The following is a 17,444-nucleotide window of genomic DNA, read 5'->3' as shown; positions in this document are numbered from 1 at the left end:
TTCCTTTTTATTGCAATTGTTTCTCTTTTTTTTGCTCTCATTCTTATCAAATTCCATTCCCACTTGGGCTGTAGTATTTCAGTTGCTGGGATCCTAATTATCCATTTTCTGAATTCTCTAAAACTCGTTCTCCCCAAAATTCAAGGTACATATCAGACCATGCCCAAGTTTCCTTTTTCTCTATCATGCTTTATAAGGTGGAGTAATCACTCCTACCTATGGATGCCATTATTTCTGCTCCAGAAATAGTTCCTCTTTTTGGGTAGAATCAGTTCCAAGACATCACTTTCCCCTGGCGCTGTCTCAACCTTTTGCGAAGGATGGAAATTTAATTAATGTAAACTAAGGAACAATTTTGCCACTCTTCTTTTGGAATACAGAGAGCTCCAGCCAATGTCTGGTTGTTAAATCCCCTAAAACTACTAAATCAGCCTCTATAACAGGCTTGGAATCTTTTTTTCACCAAACTACTGATTTATTTCCTTATTTTTATCCATGTGGATTATGGTACACTCCAAGAACATTATTGCTACTAATTCAGCCTTCTTTGATTTCCAGTGGACCTGTCCCTCAATCATGAAGACTCATCTTCATGCATTCAAATCTGGCCTCAGACACTTACTGGCTGCGTGACCCTGGGCAAGTCACTTTACCCTGTTTGCCTCAGTTCTTCATCTGTAAAATGAATTGGAGAAGGAAATGGCAAACCACTCTAATATCTTTGCTGAGAAAACCCCAAAATGGGGTCACAAAGAGTTGGACATGACTGGAACAACTCAACAACAACAAAAATAATTAGAATCTCTAGTTTATCTTTTTTTTAATCTCTACTTTGTTTATTTGTGTATAGACAGTTGAGGCCAAGGATTTAAATGATGGTTCCTTGCTTAGATTTTTGTCTCCTATTATTTTCTGAGCAAACTTCTCTATTTCTTTTATAGGTCCAATCATCCTTCCAGACTTCCAGGTTCATATCCTCAGCATTATTCTGGATTCCCTTTGTGCTTAATCAAGTGCCAAATCTTAACATTTCTACCTTAACAATATTTCTTGCTTCCAACACCTTCCTTCTACACACATAGATACTACCTAAGCTCAGGTCTTCATCATCTCTCACCTAGATTATTGAAAGAGAATCCTAGCTGGAGCCTAAAGTCTCACATCACTCCAGTCCATCTTATAGTCTGCTGTCAAAGTAATTACAAAGTAATTAAGTGCAGATCCGATCATGTAACTCTCCCACTCATTCCTGTTGAAAATCCCCAAGTCTCTGACCCCCTGAGACTTGAAGACATATTAAAATTTTCCATATCCTCAATTTATATTCTTATATCCACATATTTATAAGACACGGTTAAACTAAAAGTCATAGAAACAACTGTGTGATAGAGTAAGTTTCATCATTCCAGCCTAATCAAAATACCAAATCTAGAATAGTTCTTCTATCCCATGGACCCTCACTAGGATGTGGGTGTATAGGTCAGAAGACTTTAGTCCCTCCCCGTTCCAGTCCAGCCTGGCCCCAACTTCTCTTTCCAGCCTTATTGGACACAATTTCCTCTACTGCACTCTTTGATCCAGCTTAACTGTTCTGCTCTCTATTAACTACATATCTACTCCAAATCTTATTTCTTCTGTTGCATTGGTCCTGGAATGCAATCCCTCTTTATCTCATAAAATCCCCTTTTTCCTTTAAAATGATGCTCAAGAGCCATCTTCTGAATGAAACCTTTTCTGGTTCCCCAAAATTCTAATACCCTCCTTCCCAAACCAACTTGTACTTAACTACTTTGTGTTTATTTGTATTTACTCATTTTATATTTCTGGGTATATTTGTTGTTTCCTTCATTAGAATATAAGTCCCTTGTTAGTAGAAACTGTTTCATTCTTTGTACTGTTATTCTATGTATCTTAGCCTGATACATAGTAGGCACTTAATAAATACTTGATGAATGATTAATTTCTATTGCTATTCTTCTTTCTATACAAAAGTTCTGTGGCATCTAGCTTTGTTTATTTACTTAGATTTTTTCCCTTTCTATTATTATTTTTTTTAATTTATGGACTAAAACAAGCATTTCCATAAAATAATATAATAAAGAAGATGATTACACATGAAACTGCAAATCTATTATGTGCAACTTGCTATCCCTTTTAAATATATAATAAAGTTATCATGTAAATTTCTTTTCTATTCCTTTTCAAGTTAAAGCCCCTTTGTTTAGATTTGCAAGACTCCCCCCGCAAAAAAAAATCATCCTTATCAGTCCATGATAGGTATACTCCATCTTATCCAATAGTCATTCTTTTATTTTAAGCTATGGACCAGATATCATTTTTTCTATCAAACAGCTATTCATTCCCTGCTTCTTTTAATGCCTTTGTCTTTAACAGTAATGGCAGTGATGAAAACACCATAATCCTGTAATCTAAATTTCTTCTGGGCATATCACTTGTGCCCACATGAATTACCAGAAGCCCATAGTATTCAACAGGCTTGATTCATTTTTGGAGGCTCTTTGTCAGATTCTGAATATCTGCCCCTGCAAAGCAATACTCTATTGTTATTGTCAGGGCATCAGAGATGTCTCAATACACTTCACCAGAGAGAACAAGCATCTGTTTCTTCCTTAGAATCCAGCTCCATCCTCTTCAGGAAAAATAAGCACAAAGCTCTCTTTTTATCTTCATCTTTTCATCTAATTTTATGTTGATTTTTATGTTTGCTACAACTTGTCCAAATATTTTAGCTACAAATACACATATACACACATACACACACAAAACTGATGTTGATATGACTCTTACATCAGTAACTAGTTTTTCCTATCTTCTAAGATATAATCCATTTTAATTTTTGTGATGCTCTTTGATCCTTACTACATGCAGTGCCTTTCAACACTATGAAAAAAGTTTCTGAGGAGTTGACAAACTTTTGACCTGTTTCCTTTCTTAAACCAGAACCATATTTTCTCATACACTTTTGTGCTATCTTGCTCTCCACCCACTTTTATATTGAAGTCACTAGGGATGAAATTATATATTAATTTAGTTTGGAAAATCTTGACAATTTCTTCATTGAATTTCTCTGTCTTGAATGTTTGCACATGAGTTGCAATTATCCTTATCGTCTTTTTGCTTGTGGTCCAAGAAGGAGAGAATACCAAGGACCCAAGTAATTATGTTTCATCTTGTCTTTGGGCTCACTATGAAACCAACTTTGGCAAATACTTTGTATCTTCAACGAAAATTATCCTTCTAATTTGCTGTAATTTGTTTTTGTCTCTGGGCTTTATCTATCATAAAAATTTTAATATAGAGATGTTTCCAGTATGTTAATTCATTGGTTATTGGACAAAGTTTTTTGTATTTAGAGAATCAATAGTTAAGCTGATGTCAGTCATGTCTGACTCTTCTAACCCCATTGAGGTTTCCTTGGCAAAGATATCATAGTGGTTTTGACATTTCCTTCTCCAGCTCATTTTACAGATAAGGAAACTGAAGCAAACAGGGTTAAGTGACTTGCCCAGGGTCACACAGCTAGCAAGTATCTGAAGCTAGATTCGAACTCAGGTCTTCTGGACTCCAGCCCAGCACTCAACTACTCTGCCACCTAGATGCCTCTAGTTAAGCTAATAATTGTAGTCATTTTCCATATGACATCATCTTTATTGCTATGATCATTATATACATGTCATGCAATGACGTAATATAGTATAATAATGACAAGCAAAATGATGTAGTAGGTAGACAGGTGGCTTTAGGTTCAAGTCTCTCCCCTGACAGATATGACAGATACTTGTTCTGTGACTCTGGGCAACTCCCTTAACCTCTTGGTGCTCTAGGCAATTCTCTATGACTTTAGGTTGCCAAGACATTGCCAACTTGCATTGGCAGAAGGAATTTCCTCCCCTAAGAATTCCCTGTACCAATGAAATGAAATCATTGGTCTAGATAATGAAGTGTGCTACCCACCTCCCAACAGAGAAGTGATGAACTCAATATGTTTTTGTTCAGATATTGACAATTTAGGAATTTATTTGACTGCAGATATTACATGGGTTTTATTGCCTGACACATAGTAGGCACTTATGTTCTTATTGATTGACTTTTTTGATTGTAGCAAAGGGGGCAAGGAATAGTGATAAAGTTGTCAAAAAAGAAAACAAGAAAAGAGGACCACTGAAGCACTTTTTAAAAACGATGAATAAAAAAAAGTAGAGAAGGAAGGCCGAAACGTAACCCCAACAAGAAAGGCTGCTCTTAAAGTTATGTTAAATCTGTTTATATTTTTAAAAGGAAAAACAATACATAATGGAGATTTACAGTTTCTTTTGTATTTTTCTTTGTCCTACTTTGTATATGGAAATACTTGTTTTGTATAATGTTCAGTAAATTCAAAATAAAAATTAAGTTTAAAATTTAAAAATTAAATTTAAAAATTAAAAAAGAAGAAATCACAGGTCTAGTCCCTATCCCAGCCTCTTTGGTAAATTTTAAGTTCCTAGAAGTTGAAAGTTCTCTCTTTTTTCTCTTTTTAGCCCCTTCATCTTAATAAAGGTTTGTTGAATTCAGAATTAGAGCATTAGGATTCCTAAAAAGCAAGAACGATCAATACAGTAAAAGTCTCCAGGGCAAAGCAAAGAACTTTTGTCTACAGGAGATTTCACATAGAGAAATATTTCTTCTTAAGTTTACAAGAGAAGGAAGGAGAATTCAGTGCCTTCCTTAATTATGGCATTCCTCTTATTTTTGTTTACTGCTGAGATTAGTAGATGTGTTCCTGTTCTCCCAACTAGACCTCAAAACTAGGACATCGAATGGCAGCAACATACTCCATCTTCCACCTTCAAGTATTAGACAAAGACATGCCCATACCAGAAGGGCACTTCCTTCTTTTTTTTTTTCCATCTAAGAATCTTCATCCTCCCTTAAGACAGAACTCAGGTGCCACCTCTTCCATCCAGCTTTCCTTGATCCCCCCAATTGTTAGCATATTCATCCTTTTCAATTTTTTCTGACCTCCTTACTTTTGTGTGTATGTTACAGCTACCCAATTGAACAAAAACTCTTTGATGGCCTTTTTTTTTTTCTTTGTATCCACAGAACTTAGTATAGTGCCTGGAATACAGTGGATACTGGATTCATTAGGATGAATCTATAATCTATGTAAAGAGTTATTCATTCCTATTAATCTTGTGCTTACAACAAAATCACTTTTGCCACCTTAACATATAGAAGAGGTCCTGTCAAGCTGGATAATTGTTTAGAGTTTTCTCAAAGGAAATGCCACTGCAGAATTTGGACAATTACAGGTCATGCTATCTGTGAATAAATTAGCCACCAAAGTACATTTAATTTTTTTCTTTCCCTTGTTTTAAAATAACCCAATAAACAGAATAACCTGAAATTCATTTATAAGAAAACACTATTGAGATTTTTTAATACTTCTAAAGAATTATATATATATTCATATGATTATTTTTAAGTTTTGGTGGCTGAAATAAACATGATTCAAAAAGGGAAAAAAATTTTCTCCCCCTGTAAAATGATGAAACCGACTTGGGGTATCTGAAAGCATTTCCATACTAGAAAATATTCTGAGAAGAAAATCTGAAATGACTTGCAAAGATTCATATAGGATATTCATACCATATTTCACTGCAAAATCATTGCAAATTTTATGCCATTTTTTTTTGCAAAAAAAGTGGGGTGCGACCATTATGTGAAGCTTTAAAAAATTGTACTGGTGTTACTTAAAAATCATTTATTACTAAACTGTCTTTGTGCAAGATTAAACCTATAATTAGAAAGAAATGCTTCACACCTTAATGTACTGTCCAGTTTACCTAGCGTGGGAAGATACAAGTTTTACCATGATACGTGACTTACTCATGGCAGCTTCACCTGCCCGCTTACTCCCCTTGCACCTACGGCTCTTCTTTGATTTGAATGACAATACCACTAGTACTTCAGTGTTCTAAACAAACCATACAAGACGGCTTTCAGAAACATACTGACAATGCATGTGTGCTGAAAATTCTAGGCTCACAGCTCCCAATGCATGAGAGACAAAAGCATATCCATATGCCACTGGTGAATCCATTGCTGTTCTGTTTACCTTTTAAGCAGTGTGACGAACATAATTGTGCCATATGACGATTATGCGATGAAAGGTTATAAACCAATTTTTAGACTGAAAAAAAAAACTGGATGCAACAATTATGCAGTGGTGATGATTATGCAGTGAAATACATTATCTAGAAGTGTCTAGTTCGATCAACTACGTCCTGTTGCATGAGCGGTGTCTAAGAAACATTTTGAAAAAAAAACTCACTTCATGGGTGTTGCTCTTTCCATTTGTCTCAAAAATAAAAAAAGAAGACGAATAAATAACCGAACATTGGGATGGGGGTGGGGGAGGGAAAATAACCAACAATCTCAAGACTTCTGGAACACCACTGTCTAAAAGGGATTACTGACCCTGGTTGAAAGTTTCAAATTACTAGAAACTATCTTAACTTCTTTTTTTCCCCCCAGCAAACAGTCTGAGTAAGCCTCTATTTAAATTCAGAATATTGAGCAGCTAATGGAAGCTGCACAAGGGAGAATCAATGAAGCATTGTGTGTTACAGTATTTCCAGATGGATGGACAAATGTGGGGGGAAAAGGAATCATAATCTTTGCAATAACACCATCTCGACAATTTCTTACAGAGGCATCGAAATAGGAGAAAACAGACTATAGGAAAGAACAGCTGGAGAAAAGATGAACCTAGAAAAATAGAAACAGAAAATAGAAACCGTTAAAGTACCCTTTTTCTTGAATAATGGGGCAGCCTGGAAGATACAAAGTATTCACAAATTACTACAATAGGATACATGTCCCATGGCCTGAAGCAGTTTCTTATTGATATCATGAAGGTGGACTCTACCTATAACAGAACCAGAGAAAATATAGCAAGGGGTAGAATTAGTATGGCCCATATTAGGTCGAAAGACCTGGTTTGGCATCTACACCTTGTCTTATGTCTGTCCCCACTCCAATCCAACCTCCACTCAGCTGTCAAAGTAATTTTTCTACAGCAAAGGTCTAAACATGTCATGCACTTAATCTATATACTCCAGTAGTTCCTTGTTATATTCAGGGTTAAATATAAAATCCTCTTTGAAATTTAAAGCCTTCACAACCTCACCCTGTTCTACCTTTCCAGCTTCGTTACAATTTACTGCACTCCACATAACTCAATGATCCATATCAGTCCTCTTACTGTTCCTTATAAGCAATCTCAACTCTATGCATTTTCATTAACTTTCTGTAATGCTTTTTTATAAGCTTTTCCTCACCTCCATCACTTAGATGCCTTGTCTTCCTTCAAGACTCAGCTCCAATTTTACCAGCAAAAGCTTTCTCACCATGCCTGTGCCTCCTCGCACTGCTAGTGCCTTTCACATAGGATTGTTTTTCACTTACCCTAAAGATAGATGAATATATAAAGGGGAGGAGGGACAAAAGGAGAGAGAGAGATACCCTATGTGTTACATATAGTAGTTATTTGCATGTTGTCTCTCTCCACTAGAGTGTGAGTTCCTTCAGGTCAAGAATCATGTTTTTGCCCTTTTTTGTACTGCCCTCCCCTCCACTTAATATGGTGTTTAACACATAGAAAACACTTAATAAATGTTTATTGACTGAATGACTGGTCTCTTGTTCGGATAATACCTGTTGATAGCACTTAGCACAGAGCCTGACACTGTTTATTGCCTGACTTTGTTGCCTGACTGATCCACATTCCATTCCTTGGAGGACAAGCAGATGCATGGACTTTCAGAGGCTCCAACTTCCTCCTCAAGCCAAATGTTTGTTATTTAGTTCCAAGTGGTCAGTGTCCTTTCTTCCTCTGCATTCTATTTCACCCATCACCTATTGAGAGGGGTCATTACTCCCTTTTCCCTTTTCAGGTCCTTCTTGTTCTTTGAAGCCCTTCTTCTATTTTGTTTATTTGGGTATTTTGTTTTGTTTTTGTTTTTAAAGAAACATTTCTTTTGTGGCCAAAGGACAGGAGCAAACAGTTCTCAAAGGAAGAATGACAAATTGCCAGTGACATTATGAAAGATTGGTCCAAATCACTCATGATAAGCAAATTGGAAATTCAAACAACTTGGTGGTTTCAAGTTAGACTCAGCAAAGGAACAAAAATGAAAGAATAGACAGTGTTGACTGGCACACAGAAGCACTGTGGGTAGAGCAGTGATTTGGTCCAACCGTTCCAGATACCAATTTGGAATGATGCTAAGAAAGTGACTAAAATGTTCAGAAGCCCCATTTCTAGGCATATATTCCAAAGACGTCAAAGATAGAAAGGTTTCACATACAGCAAACTATTTATAGTGGCACTTTTGTGGTAGCAAACAAGTAGAAACAAAGTGAGTATCCATCAACGAGGGAATTGCTAAATTATTTGCAGTACCTGAACACAATAGATTTTACTTCATTGTAAGAAATAATAGATATGAATACAGAGTAATGTGGGAAGACGTACACAAACTAATACAAAGTGAAGTAAACAGATTGGAAAATAGTATATATAGCGACTAGAGCAAGAACTGCAACAATGAAAACAATAAATCAAATTCTGTGTAATTATATTGGCCAAAGTCGACCTCTGAGGATAATAATAGCTTAGCATTAATATGGTACTAAAGTTTTCAAAGCAATTTAAAAATTTTGTCTCATTTTATCCTTATAATAACCTTGGGAGGTAGGTGCTATTATTATTCCCGTTTTACAATGAGGAAACTGAGACAAATAGCAATTAAGTAACTTTCTTGGGCTCACATACCTAGTAAGTATCTGAGATGGGATTTGAACACAGGTCTTTCCATCTCCTTCCCTTCTTTCTTATTCATTGTTACAAATGATGGCTCACTGATTGGGGGATGGATGATGGATGAATTTGGAAATGAGGATGATGTGCAAACAAAAGATATCAATAAAAGTTTTTGTTTTGTTTTATCAAAAAGAAACATTTCATTCTTCCTTATAAACTGGGGAATGGAAAGGAAATTTCTGAGGCCTTTTGCCTTCTCATTAAGGACGGAGACCGGCCTTCACCTTCAATAAAAATAACCATCATTTGGCTTGGCAGAAATACAAATGCTGTACACTTATGTAGTTCCCTGCAAAATCTGCCTCATTCTCCATATTTGGTAGTAGTAAAATCCACAACCTTTGTCGGTTTTGCTATTAGCTTCCCTCTTGGGCAAAATTCTTTAAGGGCTGGGAGTTGGTGGGGATTTCAATTCCCAAATAGTCATTTTTCTTCTCTTGTCAGTGACTTCTCACCACATTTGCACCTCCTCATTTTGTTAGCACCTTGAAAGTCATACCTAGACTACTTTGACTTGTCTTAACTGTTTATTCATCACTACCAATTTGTATCACTCTGACTTATTTCCATTGTTTTATAAACTTCTTTCTTCTTGAATCCCATTGCTTTTCTCTTCCTGCCCTACCTCTCTTTCCTCGATTCCTTCTGATCTGTCATGTCATCATTTTATTCTTTTTGATTCTTTATCATCCTCCTCTAGCTCAAATCCTTCTCCTTTAAAATAAAAATCTTCATCTACTCTTCCTTCAAATTCTCAAGCACTCCCAAATTTCCCCTCCTCAAACAATTCAAATTCTGAAATACTTCATTGCAACCATTTTATAAGTCCTCCTCTTCATTATAATTTTCCTCCTCTTTCTTTTTGTATCTCTTTCCTCCTCATCTTATTTCTCCTCCTCCTCTTCCTTCTTTTCCACTCCTTGTCCTCTCAAATTCTTTCCCCATAATCTCTTCCCAATTTAGCCCAAAGTAGTCTAAAGAATTGAACTTAATATATCAAGGCTTTATGTTTTCCTGGTTGAATTTTTTTTTGTTTTTCTTTTTAGGTTAGCAAACTGTTGTTCTTCAAAGCTATGGTGGACAGAAGAAAAAAAAAGAAATCCATTTGGAATGTCACTGTATTGGTTTTTTCCCTTCCCTGATGTTTCATCATTCCTCAAAGGCTCACTTCGAAATTTATAAACTATGCACAATTGACTTCAATAATCACACTAATTGTAGCTTGTTAGAAATTCACTTCTGAATTCAGCCACAAATGAGAACTTTCTTCATGTGTTACACTTTTTGAAGAACCCACTGTAAGCAGACACATTTGGCGCTACCAGCCCTTTTTAAACAAAGTCCACACTATATGATAAGGATAACTAATGGTTTGCAAATCACACCGTAGCTATTGAAGGTCTGCTGCATATTTGGCTTTATGTTCTTGGAGCGATTTTCAGCATCATTAAGCAGAAAGGACATCATTTCCCAAGTAACAAGGAATGGAACACACAGAGAGATTGACTTGGCATCTTTTACATAAACTTTCTGTTTTGAATTTAGAATATTTACATAACGCTAGAACAAAACAATACTCTGGGAGCATGTTTGTGCAGTCACTTCATTCCTCTCCAACCCTAACCCCTCCCCCCATTTATTCTGGAATGAATTATTTTTCTTCCACTCAATTTTACAATTTCCCTTAATAACCTATTGGAGTATGAGTAATAGAGGCAGAGGATGAAGTTGACAAAGACATGTAAATTTTGTATACTATTGGGATAATATTTTTACAATTGTTTTGTTAACTTTTTTAATCTTTGTAAATTTAAATTTTATTATTTCATTTTTTTCAATTATCAAGCATTTTTCCTTCCTCTCATCTTTCCCCATCAATTTAAGAAGGGGGAAGGGAGGGAGGGAGGGAGGAAACAATCTGCTTCTGATATGCTTTCATTTTCATGACTTATAAAAAAGCATTAAAATAAGCAATTAACAGACACAACTGAAAAGAGTTTTGTTAACATCACTTGGTTCTATTTTTGGTTCTACAAATCACATGCCAGCCACTCTGTGATTCTGTTGTCCCAACTGTTGTCTCTAGAACAATCATTGCTTCCTCTGCAGTACCAATGCTCCTGGTGCCTTCTTTTACTTGTTAAATGAACACCATGGTCAAATTGACTTGCAATGTTGGAAATGAATGGGAAAATATCTATTTCATTAATGACTACTGAAATATGTCTGATGTAAGTAAATTCAGTGAAATGTAAGCCCCTTGAGGGAAGGCATTGTTTTGTTTTTATCTTTGTATCTTCAGTATCTAGCACAGCAGCCCTGCACATAGTAAGTGTTTAATACATGCTTGTTGAATAGATGAGAGAGGTTTCCAAAAGGGACAGGAAATATTTGTGCATTCAGCATCATCTGAAAGAGGACACATGTTATAATGTTCACAAAAAATACAGGTGGATTCAGAGGATATCAACGACTATTTATAATAATTGATACAAAGGGGCATTTTGCTAAATATTTACAAATTACATTTTAATCTGGTTCAGGCCACACTCAGGAGTATTGCAGCCCACATGCATAACCAACAGGTGTGTAATACCTCTGGTCTATGTGCATCTTTTTATTAGGCCCACCCTTTACAATCAAGTCTTATCTCCTATTGTTACGTAAATGTTGAGATGTACCTGTAAGGCAGGCCTGTACAACATATGGCCTGTGAGCTCCTTGTGACCGCCAAAGGATTTTGGGCAGCCCGTGAAAAATGTAGAGGATGTAAAAGAAAATAAAGATGTAACAAGTGGTTTGTTCATTCCCCATTTAACCTGCCTTCCACTAGTCACTATTGTGCCTGTCATGTAACTTGGCGGGTGGGTTGCCACTGTATACTCTCTTGTTTGTTGCATGACCCGTCGCAACCAACTATAGGCACTCTTGTCTCCAGTTACCTTTACTTGGAAAGTGAGCTACCAAAAAACTAGCTGTGGCCCAAAGAAGCTTAGCCTATTTTAATTTTGGTCCTTACCTACTGCCAAGTTTTGCAGGTCTGCTGTAAGGAGTTTCCAACAAAATGAGAAATTTCTTCTTCTTGTCAACTTTGCATTAAAGTCCCACTCTGATGCCTCACTGTGGAGATGTGGAGATGAACCTGGATCATTAAAGGCTATGTCAGTGAAAGAGGCACCATGCCTTAGAACCAAGAAGACCTGGGTTCAAGTTTGACCTCTGACATATACAAGGTTGTGTGACCCCAGGTAATTCACTTAACCTCAGTGCTTTGGGAAACCCTCTCAGACTCTAAACCAGAAAGGTGCCAACAACCATCACTGACCAAGTTTCCTTACCTGGGAGCTCCATTTACTAATCAGTTTTACTATCAGGTTTAATCTCTATCCCTAGGACAGTGGAACCCTAGCTCTGACAGGTCATACTGAATTCCTAGTACCAGTTCAGTGACAGATGTGTTTCTGCCAGCCACACCCTAGCCTAGCTAATTGTGCAAAGGCTCATTATGAGAAGTATAGTGAGTAGTTTTGCAGCCATAAAAGCTCATTCAGATTATCTTCTGGTAGGCATGGGAAGGCTACAATCTATATTAGTAGAAGAATTACAACCTGGATGATATCCCAGAGTCTTGAATTAACTTAGTTAATTATGAAATTAGAAAAATAATTGCTGAAGATTTTTCAAAATGTGTAAATATTAAAGGGGACAAAACTATCTCCTGGTTTCCATTTGATGCCAAAAAAATAAGAAGAAAAGATTCTTCCAGGACCCTGCCCTCCAGAATGATCTTCTTCTGAACACCTGATCAAAGTATCTAGACCTAGAAGAGAATCTATAGGTCCTCTAGTTCAACCCCTCAATTTACAGATAAATAAATCAAGAACTAGGTGACTTGCTCAAGGACACACATTAGTAAGCTGAAGAATCAGGCTTTAAACCATGGTATCTTGATTCCAAATCCAGCACTCTTACCAGTGTGTCATGCTGCAATCTCACATTGAAACGGGATGAAAAGTAGCAAAAAAGATATGAGGAGATGTAATAAGACTAGCTGTTTAGTTCAATTGGTTAGCTTAAAAGAAGTTTTTTTTTTTTAAATACAATGCCTCTCCTCCACTCTTCTGTCCCATCCTATGCATGTGGATGGCCTTACTTTCCTAGATTGAAAACCAGAAAAGTAGGGTTCAACCAAGTTACCTTTTTGCAAGCTGGCATCAGTAGTAATGGCAACATGAGAACTCTACCCAGAGACTTTCTACCCAAGGTGAGTTTCCAGCAAGGAAGGGACTCAGGCTAATTACACCTTAGAAGAAAGAACATTGTCTCAAAAGACAGAGATGTTGGATTCAAGCCCTCAGTGTATAGCACTGAGTAAGTTATGTAACTTCTCTGGTCCTCAGTTTCCTCATCAGTAAAATGAGGGGGCTGTACTACATGGTCTATAACATTCCTTTCATCTTAAAACTTTTCATCCCATAATACAGTGTGGACCAGAAACCTTACTTTATAAATTTGTCCTTAGATTTTACCCTAATTCCATCAGCTGGAGAACACCTTAAAGCATACTTTACTTTGAAAATGAATAACCAATTTACATTGCCTTGAAATCTTGTTCCTAAGGAATTTTATTTAAGTGCCAGGATGCAAACTCTGAAAAATTAGGCTTTAGCATTTTAAGAAGAAAGCATATCTATCTAATCATAGTGTTTACAGTGAGGATTAGGGGCTTATCAATATCAGAGAACACTTTGAAACTTGTGAAAGATAATTGAAAATTCCTTAAATTCCTAATGAGATCTGAATTTTAACTTATTTCCTTGGAGAGAAAAGGATGCAAAATTTGCTTTAAATTGGAAAAAGAAAGTAGATGCCAAACAATTGAAGAATGCCAAAACAAATTGTATTACATGAATGTAAAGAAATATTAATTGAGCCTGAAGAAATGGTGAATATGAAGAATATGGGGGAGCATGGGAAGAGACAGGAACTTATACAAAGTGAAGCAAGCAGAGCAAGAGAAGCATTATAAATAATGACTTTAACAATATTAATGAAAAGAACAATGATGAAAACTTGACTTATGTGAAAATAAATAATGATAATAGCTACCATTTATGCTCACTTCAAGGTTGGAAAAAAACTTTAGAAATATTGTCTCACTTGATCTTTACAACAACCATGATGCTCATTTTTCACTTGAGGAAACTGAGGCAGACAGATGTTAGGTCGCTTGCCCAGAATCACGCAGCTAATAAGGGTGAGGTCATATCTGAACTCAGGTTTTCCTGACTTCAGGGCCAGCGCTCTATTCACTGCACACACTAACTACCTCTATGGAGGCTAAACTTAGCCCGTGGACAAGTAAGGTTGCAGCTACATCCAGCAGCTGACACAAATCAGTAAAGAGCTGACCCCAGGTGGATAATCTGGGATGTAGGCCTCTCCAGGAAGCATTTAAGGGCTCTACACCTGCCCTTCAGGGATTTTCTCAGACCCAGCTACCCAGATCATCGTGACTGAGTGGGTCTTGGAAGCCAAGGGGAATTGGCTCTTTGGGACTCAAAAAAAGATTGCAATTGCTTTAGTGTGCCTTATCAGAAAGAGCTAGCTCCCACCTAAAAAATCCGGCATATACCTTTCTTCCAAACCATCATACACAGTGCTACTAGACTATTCTTCCTAAAATACCACTTGCCATCTGTCACCATTCAGTTCAAGCATTTGCAGAAGATCCACATCACTGCTAGAGTAAATTCCTGATTTAATTCTAGATTTAATTCCTGAACTATCCATCAAAGGCCTTCCATAAAAAGGCCTCCGCCTATTTCTCCAACCTCTCCTGTCAAATCTCTGGCTCCTGTTTGGTTGTGGTTTAAGGGAGGGAAGGACAGAATTAGGAAAAGCTGTTGTTCATGATAAGAGCAGTCACTAGGTTCCAAAGATTAAAAAAAGCAAACAACCCTCAAGCAATTATCAAAAAGCACAATCAGAGGCCATGCTAGGTAAAGCCAGAATTCACAGGACTTTAGAGCTCTAAGCAACTTTGGAGGTCATTCAGTCCAACCCCCTCATTTCAAAGATGAGGAAACTGAGGCCCAGAAAAGTAAAAGGATTTTGAACCTAACTCTTTTGACTCTTAATTCCATGTTCCTTCCACAAAATTCAGCCATCAGAATACCAAATCCATCAAGTGAGACAGGAGGCAGGGATAAATTTGAGAACAAAAGTTTCAAAGTTCCAGGGTATAACACTCTAAAATGGGAGCGCAGTGATGGTTTATCTCATGCAACTTCCTTGCCTATGGCTATTATTTTACACTAGTACAATGCCAACTGCACCCAATCCTCATTCCACTGTTATCAGGATTCTTGTGGGTCTCAACACCATTTCCCCGTGTTCCCATATACAATTTCTGCTCCTAATTATTCTTCTTGTTACCCCATAAACATGGACTCTCTAGATTCTGAGGTCCCTGCCAGTGTGAGAGCCAGGATCTTATATCCCTATGTATATTCCAACTATTAACCTTTGTTGACAACATTTCCCATTTCTGAAATGTCATCACTCCTCCCATTCCTGCACAATTTACTTACCTACCATTATTTCAAGGCCCATCTCAAGTGCCAGAGCCTTCCTTTCTCCAAATGTTTCCAACCTAATGCTCTGTCTCTTTTATGCATGTTGCATGGGTCTTGTCTGTATAAGTATAGGTCTCCTAAGTACGGTCTGCCTTTGTTGCTATTCATAATCTATGATTTGTCTCTCCAAGCAGATTATAAGCTCCTCGACATCAAGACTGTATTGTATCTTTCTGCACTCCTCTCAGTGCCTAACACAATGCTTTGTGAGAATATTCCTTCAGTAAGCGCTTGATACCATTACCCATGCAGCTGACAGGATAGCAAATACAGTTTTTGTTTTTGTATTTTTCTAGAAGGGACATGAGTCATGTCTTTCTACCACACTGACCCATGTTCAACAGCACGCATTTGTAATCTGCCTGTAGTCTAAAGTCATGAACCAGAATGAAGCTAACAGACCTCTAGGGGAATTAGCCCCATGAACTTGGACTCCCTCACTGGCATTGTGTTCTAGAATCTAGGCTAATGAATCTTGTGCTTTTAAAGTCCTTTAGGAAAACACAGAAATAACAGCATGGACTGGAAGGTTCTAGTCACTTGTCCAAGAAAGTAAAGGGCTCTTAACCTGAAGCCTAAGGAGTTCGCAAATGAGTGAAATGATTTCATTTTCCTCTAGGATATTTATTTGGAATGTTCACTAATCACTTATTGGGGCTCAAAAATAAATCAAAGTGGTCAGCCAAGGCTTTTGCACGGACTCGCTGTCAAATGAAGGTCAACGAAATGGATTTAATTAAGCTGTTTTGCTGCAAAATAAACCGCGAGAAAAACTTCAACAAAGATGCTTTTAATTTCTCTCATAATTTCATCTAATACCAATTGCTGGGAAGTGAAACCCACAAATGGATACTTGAAACAGTGCTCAGGTACCACAGAAATGTAAAATATCCAGCTGCAAATGGCTGAGCGACAGCAGCAGAAGGCTCACTTGCCCTGGCAGTAATATGTAGCTGTGGCACCACTGAAAATTTTAAGGATAGCTCATTAATTCAATGTCTATTTGACTGTGTTTCTACCGACAATGTCTGCAATGAAGATGACAACTAGGTAACCCCAGTAGAGAATATTTTGGTACCAATTATATACAACCATAGTGACTTAGTACCATGGTAGTTAGCACAAGTGTTTCTATTTATAAATCTTAAAGTCACTGAAGCCAAGTTAGGAAGAAAGGACCCTTACTTGAAACACAATGCATAAAAGAAAAAAAAAATCTTATCTAGTTCAAGACCTGCTATTGCATTTCCATGTGGCTTTGTTCCTAAAATGCTAATTAGATTAGACATACTTTTTTTTTTTAAGCAGTTGGGGTTAAGTGACTTGCGCAGGGTCACACAGCTAGTAAGTGTGATGTGTTTGGTCTGAGGCCAGATTTGAACTCAGGTACTCCTAACTTCAGGGCCAGTGCTCATTCACTGTGCCACCTAGCTACTTCCAGACATACATTTTAAAGTCTATGGACAAGGCAGGGAGAGAAGGGTTTACAAGGAAAATAGTATCACTTGCTTTATGTTCTACTAAACTGTCTCAAATTTGGAACATGGAGGGCAAATCTCTTCTTCCTTGACTAAGTCATCTCTAATTGTCTTTAATCACCTCTGGACCAAAATGACCAGAGGACCAGATTCAATTCAGCCAGACAAACACAACCTTTAAAGTACAAAAAATGAAATGGTCCTTCCTCACAATCAGCTTAATAAGGGATGCATTTAGTACAACAGGTACCAAAGAAGCAATAAATTTCCTTCATTGAATTTCAGGTTTCCTCACCCAAATGAGAAATTTAGGATTGAGATAGATAGATAGATAGATAGATAGATAGATAGATAGATAGATAGATAGATAGACAGATAGATAGATAGATAGATAGATGATAGATATGTGTAAACATATATATATCCATGCCTATATAT

The 17,444-nt window shown here is 37.0% G+C and overlaps 1 long non-coding RNA gene across 1 annotated transcript in view; it reads left to right on the top strand.

Annotated features, from left to right (window-relative positions):
- LOC114024541 overlaps positions 1–10,648 on the top strand; it is a 232,065-nt gene extending 221,417 nt beyond the window's left edge. The window contains exon 4 of the long non-coding RNA XR_003566914.1: positions 9,937–10,648. This is a non-coding gene — a long non-coding RNA (uncharacterized LOC114024541). The remainder of the gene's footprint in view (positions 1–9,936) is intronic.
- The last annotated feature ends 6,796 nt before the right edge of the window (positions 10,649–17,444 follow it).

This window comes from Vombatus ursinus, unplaced genomic scaffold (genome assembly GCF_900497805.2).
Source record: "Vombatus ursinus unplaced genomic scaffold, bare-nosed wombat genome assembly UNPS02014821.1, whole genome shotgun sequence".
NCBI classification, from domain to species: Eukaryota; Metazoa; Chordata; class Mammalia; order Diprotodontia; family Vombatidae; genus Vombatus; species Vombatus ursinus.
This window is presented reverse-complemented; position numbering and strand designations above follow the sequence as displayed.